General features: G+C 37.5%; 1 pseudogene; it reads left to right on the plus strand.

The window, feature by feature from the left end:
- The first annotated feature begins 390 nt into the window (after window positions 1-390).
- Window positions 391-14333, plus strand: LOC117414570 (importin-8-like; annotated as a pseudogene).
- Window positions 14334-16489: the final 2156 nt, after the last annotated feature.

Here is a 16489-nt window from a genome sequence, read left to right on the forward strand (position 1 = left end):
GACAGTTCATAAATTGGATCTCTACAGCACAATCCAGGATATTGTCAAAGTGAAGCCCAGTTTGTTTATTCTCTGGCCACAAGTCATTGATCAAGTCTTGCAAATATCATGATACGGTTTCATCGCATGACACCTTGTTGGAAGTGTTTTATCTGGGTTGAAATTAATAGTTAACACTCTGTGCAGTATGCTACTGATTAATATGTTTTTACACATTTCATTCAGAAGGCTTTGCCAACAGTTTGGAACGAGTGTCGTAGAGCTGCTTTTTTTCCGTACAAAATGTCTCCTTCCGTGAGAGCGCCGCCAACCATCAACAGTAAAACGTTGTTTCCTTTGTGATTGCGACCGCCGCTTGCTGGTTATCAGTAAATGGGGCAGTGCTGTCAGTCAAACAGTGGATGAGTCCTGAACCCTGAAAATAAAAGAATTGCAGGATACAGTTTCCCGTTACACTGAAAAATAAATGGACCCTAACAGGATAATCCAGGCTCTTAAAGGGACCATAGAACCTAATCTGAGGATAGCTACAGAAAATGACCTTAACCAGGTGAGGACCAGATGAACTTTTTTTTTTTTGTTTGTTTATTTTTCAGAATCAAGGACGTAAATTCTTGGGGTCTGTTTTCTATAAATACCTAGGCCTGCCCCCAGTCCTGACTGAGAGGGGGTCCAAATCCATTTTAATTCATAATGCACTTAACCTTATCATGACAGCACAACAGTATTATTTTTGTTTGGGACACCTGAATTTTGAAATAGATGTGCGACCAGTGTATCTTTAAGGCTTGTTGCGTTTTTAAAAGTTATTAAGGAAAAGGTGGAACGGAGCTGAGACTCATTCATGTCTTGTGTTTTTATTTCTGTTTTCCAGAAACCTTTTTTAATGGTTTATGTGCAAAATAGTGAGATCAAATTACACACAGTGTGGCATTCATCTAAAGTCAACGGTCTAGTTTTTGCTCCGCCTTTTTCTTAATTATACGACTCCTATTGGGAAGTGGTTCGCAGCTTCAAAATGAAGCTATCAACGTTTCAATGTTTTTCTCCTAGTGATTTTTTTTTTACATTTTTCTGGCATTAAATCAGATGTACATGCATCAGAAGTTAGAAAAAAATAGTGGAGTGCAAATGGAATGTTTTCTGAAAAGGGGATTTCAGTTTGTTGCGTTTTGTTCTTTAGAAGAATCTCCTTTCTTCACCTTTTCTATTCTGTACTTTCATTGTATAACCAGTTTACCTGATCATTCTAGCAGAAGTGTTGTTTTACTTCTCTTTGTAGTCCTACAAGATTATCAACTTCGCTCCTACATTGCTTCAGATCATCCTATCGGATCAGGTGGAGTGCCCTGTACGGCAAGCACGTAAGGTGTTTTGAAATTTAAAAAAAAAAAGTATTTAATCTCTGCATGTTCATTCACCTTAATAATAAATATATAGAACAAAGGCCACACCAGTAAATGTATACCTTTTTCCACTCTCTTTCCTCAGTCCTGTTGAAATGTTGGATTTAACATCCACAAGTTTTAACCTCTTGTAGAAGCTAACATGAGACATTGAACACTGCAAAGCATGTTCTCAAGGGGTGTCCGGCACTTGACATGCTTGTCTGACCAGTAGATGCTGCAGTGATTTCCCCCTGGCTGCATGGATTTGATATAGAAATCTCTATAGAAGTCTGTATCTGCATAGATGCAAGAAACTAAACCTCCTCTCCTATATACAACTGTGTCTGTATCCTCTGCTTTGGGTTCATCTTTTTTATGCATTAGACAGGAGACTTGAAGCTGGGTCTGGGAATTGGTGATGAATTCTGTGCCAGTAAAGTAATTGTAGCTAACAAAATATTTATATAAATTGTATCTGTTTTTCTCTTATTTGCTACATAGGTCTCCAAATGTTCAGTTTTGAAAAAAACTCTTTGAAGAATTTGGAGACTGATGTATTTATCAAATCCATGCACCCAGGAGGAAAATCATTGCAGTATCTATTGGTCAGAGAAGGATGTCAGTGCTGGATACCCCTTGAGAACATGCTATGCAGTGGTCAATGCCCAAGTTTCACTTCAGCTTCTACAAGTTGCTGGTTTTAAATCCAACATTTTAAAAAGCCAAAGTGCAATTTACTGGTGTAACTGTTGATCCAGATATTTATTATTCAGAATTTTAAAACTTCATTTACAAAGAGGAGAAGGAGAAGGTGATATCTTTTATTGGACTAACTAAACAATAATTAATCATGTCCTCAAAGGTCTCTTCTTCTTCAGGTGAAAATAATCTGCACTGCTTTCCACAGCCAGCCTGTCAAACATAGTTAAAACATATATACCCCCCCACCCCCCTCCCCAGAATGAACCCTTTTTTCTTCATAAAGCTGCCATTTACCTGAAGAACATGGTGAGCCAGTACTGGCAGGACCGAGAGACCCCCCTGGAGAGGTGATCTTTCCCTTCAATATCCATGAAAACGATCGGCAGCAGATCAGAGATAATATTGTGGAGGGCATTATCCGGTGCCCAGATACAATCAGGTGTGTGAGCGTCTCCACTGTGGATTCCAGTAAAACCTATATTATTTGGATTTGTGTTCATGGTAGGCTAAGGGGTTGATTTTACCAAGACAGATGGATTTTTGTTAGAGCATTTTACTGTACCAGGGAATTTACTGGGGTTGCATAAACCACTTATTTTCAGGGGTAATAGCCACAGATAGATGTTTGAAATCCAAGGTGATTTCCTTGATGTAAAATGCTTTTTTTTAAAAAAAAACAAAAAACAAAAAACATCCAACTTTGTCTTATCTTGCCAGGGGTATGTGTTGATCAAATCAAGTTTTAGAAATGCTGGTGTGTAGTTGTCATTGAAAAAGCTGTACTTTTTCCAGCTTTTAGAACATTTGTCTTAATTTTTTTGACAAATCTTACCTGAGGTCTAGGTCTAGGAAAGATAACTCCACTCAAAACATAGGCCAGTAAACTAATCAAAACAATAATCATATGTACATCCTTTTTTCAGTATAAAACTATTTCATTAGTTATCCTTGGATGTAATGTACTTTACTTTGTGTTTCCTGCAATGCTTTAAAAAAAAAAAAAAGATAATTGAAATGTTATTGAATTTTCTTTTTTCCCCCCAGGGCTCAGCTTACTGTGTGTCTTTGTGCTATTATCAAGCACGACTTTCCCGGCCGTTGGACTGCAATTGTGGATAAGATTGGTTTCTATCTGCAGTCACAGAGCAGTGCCAGCTGGTATGGGAGTCTGCTCTCTCTTTATCAACTTGTCAAGACATATGAGTAAGTGGCAGGCTTTTTTCTTATTAAGGGTGGAGTTTTAACACACAAAACAATGTATTTATTGATTGAAACTCAACAATAAACATGCATTGTTTTTAAAAAGTGAAAAAAATTAACTTTATTGCTTCACACAACTGCTGGGAGGTTATTTAACCACAAAATATGTGTGTGTGTGTATAAAAACCCTGATCAGGACTATACCTGAGTGCTATTGGGGTGTGTGAAACCAGACATTAAAATAGACACAAGTAATGTCATTACTGAAAAGGATATCTATTTCATGCCTTACGTTTTACCTACAATTCAGTTTTTCTGGAGCAAAATAATAGTAATAAGGAGAACGACAGCTGTCTGCAACCAAGGCACAATTTTGATAAAAGCTAAAAACCAAAGAACACCTACTAAGATAACCAGTTCTAATGAAATACTGGGTTTGGCTTTTGAAACACTTTTTATTGAGGCTCTGTGGTTTTGAATGAAATCATTAATAAGAGACCATGTTTGTGTGTCACAATATAAGTAGGACTGATTTTAATGCACAGAATGCTGCAATAAACCTGACCCTTAAAGCAATCCATTCTCACTTGTCATTATGTGCCTGAATGTGGTGGAGGTCTGAATAGATAGAAGTTCAATTACACTTAAGTCCAGGTAGACTGCTGCCAGCCTCAGCTGTTCACTGGTTTATAGGTTGATTGGTTTATTTCAGGATCATGAAGCAGCTGTTAGGTTATTTACTAGTGAGATGTTTCTCTTCTCTATTTTTTATTTTTTTATTTTTTTATTTAATTGTGGTTTTACTTTTTAAAGGTATGGAAGCCCAGGAAATGTGACAAAGGAATACTTTGAGTTTGCAGATTTCTTCTTGAAAACATACGCTGTTGGGATTCAGCAGGTAAACCGACATTGATGCCTGCTGTTGTTGCCTTGTTCTAATTACGTCTGTGTGTGTTTGTAAGAAGGTATTATGTATAATTGTAGTAATCCTATCGAGGAATTTGGACAAACCAGCAGGCAAACCACTGTAACTGTTCTAAATTATTATTATTATTTATTTATTAGCAGATGTCCTTATCCAGGGCAACTTACAATTGTTACAAAATACCACATTACAAGTTATCACATTATGTATGTACTATACTTGGATATTGTATGTTGTTGAGAATCCCAAAGGACTGTAATAAATCGCTTGCCTATTAGAGTAATAAAGTAGATTTGTTTTGAGCAGACTGGGCTTCTTTATTGAAGCTTCATGTAAATCTGGTAATTCTGCAATTCGACACTTGGAGTAAGGGGAGCTATCTAGGTACAATAGAAAAGCAAACAAGTTGCACAAAACATATTGTTAGCTATATATGTGTAATTATTTGATTAAACATATCATTTAACATACAAAAATGTCTAACTTCAGTAATACAAACAGTACTGTTTTAATTTGCTTTCATTTCAGACCTGCCTTAATTGCACAATTTACAATAATGGGCCATCAGACAGTCTTTTTAAAAAACAAGAATACATTATTACATTAAGGAGCTGAGCTACTGCAATCTGTTGCACAATTAACATATTTAATTAGGATTTAACCTCAAATCGACTCAAAATAAATAATTATTCTAAACACTGAAGATCAATTGCAGCGTATCAAATTTATTCCACTTGATGCTTCCAACAGGGGAATTAAGTGAGTTTGATCCACTTGCTTGGATTCAGTTTAGTATCATTGCTCATTGTGATCATCAGTTAAACTAGATGAAGTTCAGTGCTGATTGCAGCAATGTTGAGTTAGACTACACTAGTCAGCTTGCTCTGATTTGGCGCATTTGACTTGAAATATTTACTTGCAAATCTGTTTAATATGAGTTACCCACATAACCACTTTGTTCTTTATGCACTGTATGCCTATAGTACGTACAGTACACTAATAAGGGTTTTAAACTTATAATGCAACCTTGCAACCCTTATAAAAATTGACCATTTTACACAGTCATTTTACACTTTCAAATGCTTTCCCGATGCGGATCCTATGCATTTACAGTGTTTACTTAATTATTCTGCTTACATACCTCCCACGTGCATTATGCTTAACAGTGCGTTCACTGTGTACTGTGATATGTTACATTTTCTAATTTATGCTTTTGTTTTTGATCCTTGTGTTTCTCTTGGTAAACTCTGAGTGGAATATTGGTTTATCGTTGCTTACTTTTATAATACAGTTCACCTATAACAATATACTGCGTTGAGTCTAGACATTAAGAACGAAACAAGTATTAAAAACACAGTAGTGCACCCTGTATATAACCTGCATATAGCACCCAGAAAGCTTGTTCTTGTGTAAAAACTACAGCGAATCAATCCGATCTGGTGAATGGGTATAATAATACCATATACAGTAACTGTGAAACCAGAGTTCTTAAGTCTAGTTGTGGAAAGGTTTCATCTGTTAATAATATGCACGATAGCACAAAGCTTTCCTTTCCTTGACTGTAAATTAGACTGTGAAAACATTGCTGGCTGATAATTGTTTTGCCTTTGTTCCCAAGGCTGAAATATTTATCAAAGTTCTACAGAAGATGAGTATGAGGAGAGCGAGGATAAGACGGTGATGGCTCTGGGAATTCTAAGCACCATTGATACCATCCTCACTGTCATGGAGGACCACAAAGAGGTGTGCTTTGAGACGGCCAGTGACTTCATTCAATAAGTTGAGAACCACAATGCCATGAGATTGGTCTTGCTTTTTCTTTTTATGTGCCTTGTATTTTAGATAACACAGCAGTTGGAAGGAATCTGCTTGCAGGTCATTGGGCTGGTGCTACAGAAACCCATTATAGGTACCGTTTGTTACCATGGTTGGTTTTATATTGTATTAATGCAGGATGCGAGGGAGCTGGTTGGGGACATGTCTGTGACAGGAGTAGAGTATGGGTGCTGTGAATGTTGTATGCTTTAAAATACTCTGTTATAAAGCAATACAGGTTTTCTGAACAATACTGCTGAAGGCACAAAGAAGCACCATGGAAGTAAAAATAAATGATCAGAATTAAGTAGGATTTTCAGTAGTAATGTTTATATTTCACTGTGTTAGAATCCTTGTGTACATAGTTAAACAGATATGTGTATATAAATGTACTAATTGCTCATTATTTGCTTCCTCAGAGTTCAATGAAGAAATGTTTTCTCTGGCGTTCAGCTTGACGTGTCTGGTGATCTCTCCTCAGATGTGGCAGCTCTTAAGTGTTTTGTATGAAGTCTTTCAGCAAGACTGCTTTGATTATTTTACAGGTACTGTTTGTGTCTCCATACATCCACCACAGAAGCTAGAATATATACATGCCTTGAACTTGTTTTCTGCTTTTAATTGAAATACAGTACGTATTTATCTTTCAGATATGGTGCCTCTTTTGCACAATTTATGTGACTGTAGATACAGACATGCTGCTTTCTAATCCCAAACATTTAGAAGTAATTTATACCATGTGTAAAAAGGTGAGTATTTGTTTCTAGAACTCTTCAAATGTAATGGCGTACATATCATTGGGTTGTGTTTAAAACAATCTCATTGCTGTAATGCGCTGAACTGAGAGAGAACTATATTATATGGTACCATACGTTTATATAGTAATACTTCTGCTACCCAGGGTTAATCCTGTTCAAGTGGGAGCAGCCAAAGATGATTTCTCCCCTGTGTTTAATTAGGAGCTGTTGAAGCAGCTTCTAAGTTGTCAGCTCAATACTAGTGTCATGAGACACCCTGGAGACCCCACCATTGTCTGCACAATTGCATGTAATTCCTCTGTCTTTATTTTGAAGGGCATTCTAGTCCCATTACATCAAGAATGCTGTCTTGAGGTATTATCAGGGGTTTACCTTGGGTACTTCACTGTGAGAAAGGAATTAATATCACTCATTTATCATTCAGTGAGATTTTTAACCGTTAGCCAAGTCTGTATGTGCTTTTTCAGGTTTTGACTGGAGATGCAGGAGAAGATGCTGAGTGTCATGCTGCCAAACTCCTAGAAGTGATAATCCTTCAGTGTAAGGGAAGGGGCATTGATCAGGTATGTTTGTGACAAAGACTTGCATGCAGTACCTATTTAATTGAATTTATATGTAACAGCTATAGTTCAGCCACTAACAGTCTGTGATTAGGAGTCACCTCAGTTTTTTAAAAGAACAGGGCATTGTTACTGATATTAATAATATTTCTAAATGTAATTATTATTTATTTATTTAATTTATTTATTAGCAGACACCCTTATCCAGGGCGACTTAAAGTTGTTACAAAATATCACAATACCAAATATCACATTACAGATAAGAGCAGTTAAAGGTACAGTAAAATCAGTAGAAAATAAGATCAATTTCAAAAGAGCAAAATAAAGAATACATTAAGTAATTCCATTTGAGTGAATCTGACTAAGAGCAGTTAAACTTATAGGAAATATTTGCTTATAAGAGTAAATTCCATTAAGAGCACATAGTAAGTACAATGATTGAATGAAAATGATTTCAATTACAAAAAACATGAATACGGATACCTATAAGAGTAAAGTCAAATACAGGAAGAAGTTATAATTAAGAGCAGTGGTAGAATATGGCAGGGTATGGAGCAGTTCAGTGCAAGTACAAGCTGATGCAAGTACTGGTACAATAGGGTGCCATATTGTCCAGTATAGTCGAGAGTTGTGAGGCTTACAGATGCTGTCTGAACAGGTGTGTCTTGAGGAGGCACCGGAAAGTGGTCTGGGACTGAGCAGTCCTGATATCCGTGGGTAGGTCGTTCCACCACTGAGGGGCAAGGGTGGAGAAGGAGCAGAATCTGGAAGCGGGAGAGCGGAGGGGGTGTACAGCTAATCTGCCGGTGGTGGAGGAGAAATAAGTCTGGAGATAGGGAGCCAGTGGAGGGAGCGGAACAGCGGTGTAGCATGGGAGAAACATTCATTTGGATCGGAACATTTAGGAGCCAAGAAAAATTAAGGAAAGAAAGCGTCCACTGAACCTGTTAATTGTCTTCTCAAGACGGATCTGTTTTCCGATGATTGTTAGTTTGTTCATCTTGTGCTGGTGTGTGTCTTTTGCAGTGCATCCCACTGTTTGTGGAAGCAGTGCTGGAGAGGTTAACTCGAGGGGTGAAACAACAATGTGTCTCCAAGTTGCTATTGCAGCCCTGTACTACAACCCTACCCTGCTCATCCACACACTGGAGAATATCCACTTCCCGCACAGCCCGGAGCCCATCAATGCCCAGTTCATCAACCAGTGGATGAACGACACGGACTGCTTCTTGGGGTGAGTGACGAGAAGTGTTGGACCTTGTGAAGGTGGAGGGGGGGGGGTCATGTTAAAACTTTAAGGGAAGCAATGGATAAGTTGAGCTTTTTTAAAGCCCATTTATATCTTAATGAATTTCCTCAGACTCTCACATTTTCTCAGACATATACAGTAACTGTTATCCCAGCTCAGGTTCAGAAACTCTCACCAGCCCTGTGTTTCTCAATGAAAATGTCTCGCAAATCAACAGGAGCCATGTGTTTTGAGCAGTCGGGCCCCTTTATAAATATATTTCCACCCCCATACCTACAGGCTTGTATGAGACTTTTTTTGTTATGATCAGCTCAAATGTAGCAGGGGCTAGATCAAATTATTGGCACCGGGTCATTTCAAGAATATACCTAATTAAAGGGAGTTCTGAGACCCAGGGCTGGGTGCAGGAGTACTGTGTTGAGTGTGTGCTGACAGTCATGTCTGTTGTCGTGTTTCTAGGCTTCATGACAGAAAGACCTGCATTATCGGGTTGAGTACCCTGATGGAGCTGCCGAACAGGCCCCCTGTAGTGGAGTCTGTGGTTGCACAGACCGTGCCATCCATCCAGCTGCTGTTCCTGGGCCTGAAGCATGTGTACGCATCCCAGGTTTTGGCCAAGCAGGAGGCCTTCACAAGAAGCACTGCAGCGGAAGAAGAAGAAAACGGTACCGAGTTGCTATTAAAATAAGCTTAGCGAGAGTCAACTTTGATGTGCTGTTGCCATGATGTCCCTTAAGGTTCTGCATATGAGATTCTCCAAGGAATATCCAGCCTAGTTTTTAGACCTTTCACTGTTCATGCATGGAGACTAAGCAGGGCAATGTTCTTTTAATTTGCATCAAGGTAGTACCTCATGAGAGAAACTAGTTACGGTATCTGTTCAATTTAAATATGCTGCAAGTTGCACCATTTTCATTGTGAAAAGAAAAACTAACAGAAACATAGCTGTCTTCTACTTCAGCTGCCCCCTCAAGCAGACCTAGCTTTGTCATCTATCACATGCACTGTTGTACAGAGAGTGGAACAGTTTCCTTGTTGATGATGGGTGATAGGGATCCCCTGTGTTGTACTGAAGAAGCCATGCTGTGCAAGTTTCTGTCATTGGGGAAAAATAATGAAGGGGCATGAGTTCATTTCAGGATCAGTCAACCAAATAATATTCATCTTCTGAAGGATGCATGGAGTTTTGTGACGACTCATTATTTTTATTAAAGTTAAACGTGCAGGAGACGGTACATTCAGCTCATTATTTTAATTAGTTGTCTGTGCAGGAGACGGTACATTCAGCAAATTAGGCTAATACATCTCACCTACATTTACCTTTTGTTTCACATACTACTTTTTATTTCTACCATTTGAGCGTTTGTGAATAAACTGAAAAAGAAATCAGTATCACACAGAAATAATTTATAATAATATCATAGTAGTCAATGGGGCCCAATTTCCTTTCTGTTTGCCCACAACAGTCAAAGAATGTCAATGTTATAAAACAAAAATCAAGAATCAGAAATCAAGAAACAAATGAGACCATTCAACAAATGGCTCGTTCCTGCTTTTTGCATTGCGGGTGTACAGATAACAGTGAAATTATTGTCCCAGTACTTGAACATAATTATTTCAAATTCAGTTTAATATTAATTACTGTAAAACTTTAAATAAACACCCCATCGTTTATTTACAATATTTGCCAGTAGTTCCTGCGACTGTTTGAGACTCGGCATTTATTTTGTAAGATCACTAACATCTGCAAATACTTCAGATGCAATCATGAAAAAGCTGCCTGCACACAACCTTATAGAAACGACGTAAGTAAATTACAACATTCCAGCTACGTTATTAAAGGTTGTGTCAGTGGGTAATAATAGTTTGTATTGTAATAATAATAAAAACAGTAAAATCCACTAAAGACAGCCCTGTAAATATCGGAACACAAGCGTGTATTAAGGTAGGCTTGCAGCACAATAAAAAAAACAAGGTTTTAAAATGAATAAAAGCAATAAGTATCATCTTTATTGACCACATTATGTTTGATTACCCTCAAAACGTGTACATTGTTAAGCATGGACAATCGATGAAAAATTAACCAGCAACGAATCTTCATTGCAAAACAACTGCATGAAATACAGTGTTAATATACAAAAAAAAAAATGCAACCCTGTATATGTCAAAAAATAAGTTCATACTGCTGGCCCACAACACACTCAAAATGCTTCAAACTGTTTAAAGATTAACAATAAAATCAGAACAAGTACCAGTTTTATCACAAAATCCAAGCAAAAGTGACTAATTTGTTTTTATAATGTGGACATTGATACATAACAACGCTGGAAAAGGAGCAAAATATAAATATTCATTGCAAGACTCAAATGCACAAAATACTGTTAATACAAAAAAAAATGTACTAATAAATACACTTTCAGTCCTGTTAATATCAGAAAACAAGTTTGTGTTTGGCTTATTTTCAGCACGCTCAAAAAAGCTTCACAACTGGTTTTAAAATGAATAACGTCATTAAAATAACTATGCATTACCTGTACCTTAAAATAAATTAAATTCAGTTTTCTTATCATTCATCCTGAGCCTCAGGGTCTCTTCATCGCTTACCAAACAAATTGGTAAGCTCGCTGTACAGCCGTGTGTGTGTGTGTGTGTGTGTGTGTATTGGCTGGAACGCGCATTATATTATTATTCATAACCCGCCGTTTAATAGAGACCCGGCGTCTATTTTACATATTTCCCAGCAGCCCCGGCGCTTATTATAGACCGGCGAGTATTTGAAGTTTTACGATATTGCAAAATAACTCCTATTTGTAGGTTTATTCTTTTTTCTTGCATTATTAATAATGTTTGATTTGAAGCTAGTTGTCACATGTTAATGCCTACTGTATTAATTCATATCCATATTAATCATTTTACCTTGTGTTTACACCTCCCACGTGGCTGTCCCAGGATACTATGGTACTAACCTTGTCAGTATCTATTAACCTTGATTACCAACCCAATCAAATAACTTTTTATCTGTTAAACCACTTAACTGGGAATGGAAAGGATTAACTAAGCTAGAATGCTTTTATGACTTAGTTTAATAGACTTCAAAGCTTATCAATTTTATCAATACTCTTTGAACAGTCTTAATTGCTTGCATGCTAACGCTGTCCCTTTATCATTCAGAAGAGGTCCCGAGTGATGAAGATGAAGTGAACGAGAGCAAGCAGATGATTCTTCAGCAGCACTGAAGAATCATCTGCAGCATGTAGCGTTGTTACATTTTAAAATTTGATAATTCTCTAGACAAAAAATGTTCCTAAATACTTAAATGCTTACCTGAAAAACAGTAAATGCTACAGGTGCTGTCATTATGATTTCCTGTGACAATGCGATTCTGTGCGTTTTACGGTACGTTGTCACTGCGTTGGGGCATGTTAAGCGTCTTTCTGACCACTAGAGGGCAATACCTAGTTAGAAACTGCTTTGACTATAGATTAGATTAATAGCAGGGTCGAGGTCACGTGCTAAAACTAACAAATAACAAAAGGGCAAAGCCAACTTCTAGTAAACACTTTTGTGTAAGGCAATAGCCCAAAATAAATAAACTGTGTAGTAGCATATATCAATATATCCTGTTTATAAGCCACTTCTCTCATGTGATTTTTTTTTTTTTTGTTTAAAGAACATACTCTGTGGTAGAAAGGTAATCCTTATGCAGCAGTATTTTCTTTATGATGCAGTAGCAATATTACGACCTTGGCCAAACCGAACATGCAACGCAATTGTTTTGTTTTTACACATTGCAGACAAAAAATACAAAATAAAATATTAATCATTTGGATATAATTTTGGGATCTTGGGATCTTGTGCCATTTGGAGTTTGCTTCTATCATGCACCGAGTCCTTTTGTACTGTCATGCCCAGGGTATGCAATGGGTGAAATGCGGTCAGGTGGTTGTGGTGAAGGGAGCTGTGCGATGACATTTGCCTGTGTACAAAAATAAAACGTATTTTAGTATAAGCAGTAGCACACACTTTCCAAATAACACAATAATTCATGCATTTCACCCAGGATCCCATTGTGGCTGCCATACCTGAAACGGACCAGTAAATGGAGCATCCCGACTCAGTATTGGGCTGATATGCCAGTGTTGAATAATAAACGTAAGCGGCTTGAATGTTTTTAGCCTGGCGGTACTCGACAGGAATTTAGGAAGTGAAACAGAATAGGCTGTACTGTGATGCTGATATCTATCTCTGCTGATGCTGATATAAATCTGTGATAACCATGAAAAAAATACAGCCTTACTCGTAGTGAGTCAAATTAGCCTGGTGTAGCATGGAGATGTTGGGGAGAAGTACTTGCAATGTTGAGAATCTTCCTCATTATCTTTTTGTCCTAGAATCGAAAGGAGTTGAGCCCCAGGACATCAAGACAATACGACTGGATTGAACTTTTTGTAGCAAATTCCCAGCTGTGTTTTCTGCAACATAGTGGAATACATCGAGATTTGCATTACCACGTGCTGCAACGAACAGACTTCTGGAAGTTTAACCCTTCACAGAGTTTTAGCCCAGCAGGGCTGCTCGGTTATCATAATTCCTGACCAGCTAACATGTACAAGTGTGTGTGTGTGTGTGTGTGTGGTTGTGTTTTTTTTTTTTCCTGTTTGTTTGATTTTTAAATCTTGCAAAGACAGGCTTCATTTTGTAAACGTACCTCAGGTTTCTAATCAGGAAGCATCTGCTGGGTTTCTACAGGATATAGTGCCTTCTGTTCCACAGGGGTTACCTGACACAGATATTTTTGGATCCAGATTCAAGTAGTCTCAGGACTGTTTTTATTTTGAGGGAATTGTTTAATCACTGCAAAATGTTAACCCTGGTTTCTGGGTTATGGTAACTCTTTTTTCACCCCCCCGACCAAGACATTTCATAAGCTGAAAAAAATGGCCAATTAAATAGCCTGGGGCTCTGTTAGTTTTACAGACAAATGTTGACAATAAAAAGAAACACTTTTGGCAGGGGAATGATTTAATGTGAACTAAATTATAACATCTTCCTGTAAATGACAACCAACATTACAGGTTCTTTTCCTAATATTCCAGTTCTGCAAGCTGAAATATGGTGTAATCATGTTCTCGATATGCCACAGAACAACCATCCTGTATCTCATCCAAGCCCACACTGAGCACTGTACACAATGTTTACTTGAAATCTATACTTTTTATGGTTGTTAGATAGGTATCTAATTTATTTGCTTAAAAGTGCACACGATTAATTCAAGGTACCATGAAGGTGCAAATTATCAACTTGACCACTGCAGTGCTAGCGGTCTTCCAAAATCCGTCCTGCAGAGGAATTGATGCTCACAGAGGCCCTCTCGAACTGGTGTGAGGGGCTGTTTTAAAATTGAAGGGGCATTCGCAAGGCACACCCTTATTAAAGGTGCACATTTCCTGTTTCGGTGCCATCTGCTCAGTTGGCTGTACTGCAGTGGAAAGCTCTTGACTTTAGTTACTTGCTGATACCCAGGCCTCGTCCACGTATTCTTGCATTAGTAATATGTGTGTAATACATTTAAAGTCCAATGTCACTTCAGCTATCATGATTTGAATATGGACTGTTGTGGGCAAATCAAAATAATTGTTTTAAGAACCTTGTTTTGGCCTCTTTTTACAAATTGGCTTAAATATATTTAGAACTGATTCTGTATTTTGTGCTTGAGAGAGCTATCATTGTTTCCAGCCAGGCAGGATGGGATGGCAGCCAAGTATTTATTATTATTATTATTAATATTATTATTATTATATCTGGGATTGCAGTTAATACAAGAACCCTTTTAATCCAAAAGACGTCAGTCATAAGATTTTAAGCACTAAATTTTAGTATTTTTTTGGTGATTTGAATACGTTGTAACAGATGCATTTTGTGATAGTGCAGTCTCATCTTTTAGGTATATTTGTGAAACCCTTTGTTGAGCAGATGGTGTGTCAGTTGTGCGTTAATGTGCCTTGATGTAACAGGTAGCTTAGTTTGGAAAATCTTCAATAAAAAGTTTGGGCACAATTTACCAAGTTTGAAAGTAAAAATGTACAGCTAGAATGTAGTTTTGTTATGAGTTTCCTTTCTGTTGAAGGAAAAGCCTGATAAATCCTGTCCTAAATTGCAGATTTCTTCATTTCAGTTCCCTGTCTAATCAATCAGAACATCTTAAAACCATGCAAAACCTGGTGAGAGATGTGGTACTTGAGTTATTGCCATGCTTTTTGTCTCCTGTCATTCCTGGTTCATCCTCGTGCATTTGTCTACTGTGGGATATATTTTTACCAAGCAAACGGCACATTTGGAAAAGAGTTCAAGGCCCCCTCTGGGTGCTTAAGTGCAAAGGGTGACCACATGATGAGATGGCTCACTTGTATTACTGTGTTAAACTGTCACACCTACTTACAGTTCTGGATGTCTAAGTCATCAAATAACCTATAAGGTTTAGTGCAGCTCAGTTTTAGCCTTTCACTTGGCCTGCAGATGCAAAAATTGTTTCACATTTTGCCGATCCTGTAATTGCACTAAGCATTTTCCCAAGCACTTGCAGTAATGTGTTCCATATTTAGTTTGCATAATTAACGCATGTCTGCCATGCTCCATTAATTTGAAAATGGGTAATTGCACCTCTAGTTGAAATGTAAAATGTGATATTTCCCACCCTGCTTCAGGTGCTGTTCATTTTTAAGTAAATAATGGTTATTTTGAATAGATGGCTTGAAGGGGCCTAATCAAGTACATTCTTATGGTCCAAGCCCAGTTCTTGGTGGTCCAAAGTACTTTAGCATATTAAAACATAGCTGGCAGTAACTGGTGCCATATTCAAGAAAACTGGTTTTATTATTTCAATGAAGTCTTAATATATTTTACATAACCCTTACTGTTGTGCCAACTAAATCTAAAAATGATTAGATTTGCTGTGCACAAGTACAATGACCCAAAATGACAGAATGGCCTTCACTTGTATTTTGGCTCCAATGACTTCCTGCTGACCCGGAAGTAGTCTTTTGCAGGAATTGCTGCAGGCTGTGTAGCCAAGACAAGAAACGCCTACCAAGAGGATACTGCAGTGATGCATTAGGTAAGCATTTATTTAGTTTGGTAGATTTTATTTAAGAATACCACAACTCTTGTAACCCCTTAGTTTATGTAGAATTTAAATTCCCTGTGACAAGAGTCCCTATGGTGGAATTTATAGGCAAGTATCCTCTTAACTCTCTAATGCAACTCTTAGCACTAGGTAACTTTACAGATACATATCAGCATGAACAGTACAGGTGGACAGACTAGTTTACAGGTCTGGTATTTTGAGGGCTAGAACAGTTATGTCACCTAGAAGTGTGTGATTATAGGTCTGCAGTGTTGAAACAGTTAATATTATAGTGAAATAATACATGTTGAATTACTGGGAAACACATTTTTTATTCTTGAAGAAAAAACGTGTGTTGCAGCTGTATCCCAGGTCAGAGGGTTAAGGAAAACCATTTAGGCTGTGCTTTTATAATGACCGAACAATTGCTACAATCAACATGCCTCGCAGATTACCTGCCACAGTCCTCCGTTCAATCAGTGTCCAGGGACCATTGACACAGTATAGGCTACAGATGTTCATCTTTTAAACAATTAACTATCATGAATATGTGTTAGTAAATACGGATTGTTGGATTTCCATATTATTATTATTATTATTATTGTTATCCATCTAGCAGATGCCTTTATCAAAGATGACTTACAGTTTTACTATGCAGTAAGTGACAAATACAATAAATAAAACATGGTAGAATTACAATAGATAAAAAAAGCATATATTATAATTGTAATAATACATTTGCAGACAGCATCAGTCCAGTGGGGTGGCA

Source organism: Acipenser ruthenus, chromosome 7 (genome assembly GCF_902713425.1).
Source record: "Acipenser ruthenus chromosome 7, fAciRut3.2 maternal haplotype, whole genome shotgun sequence".
Lineage (NCBI taxonomy): Eukaryota > Metazoa > Chordata > Actinopteri > Acipenseriformes > Acipenseridae > Acipenser > Acipenser ruthenus.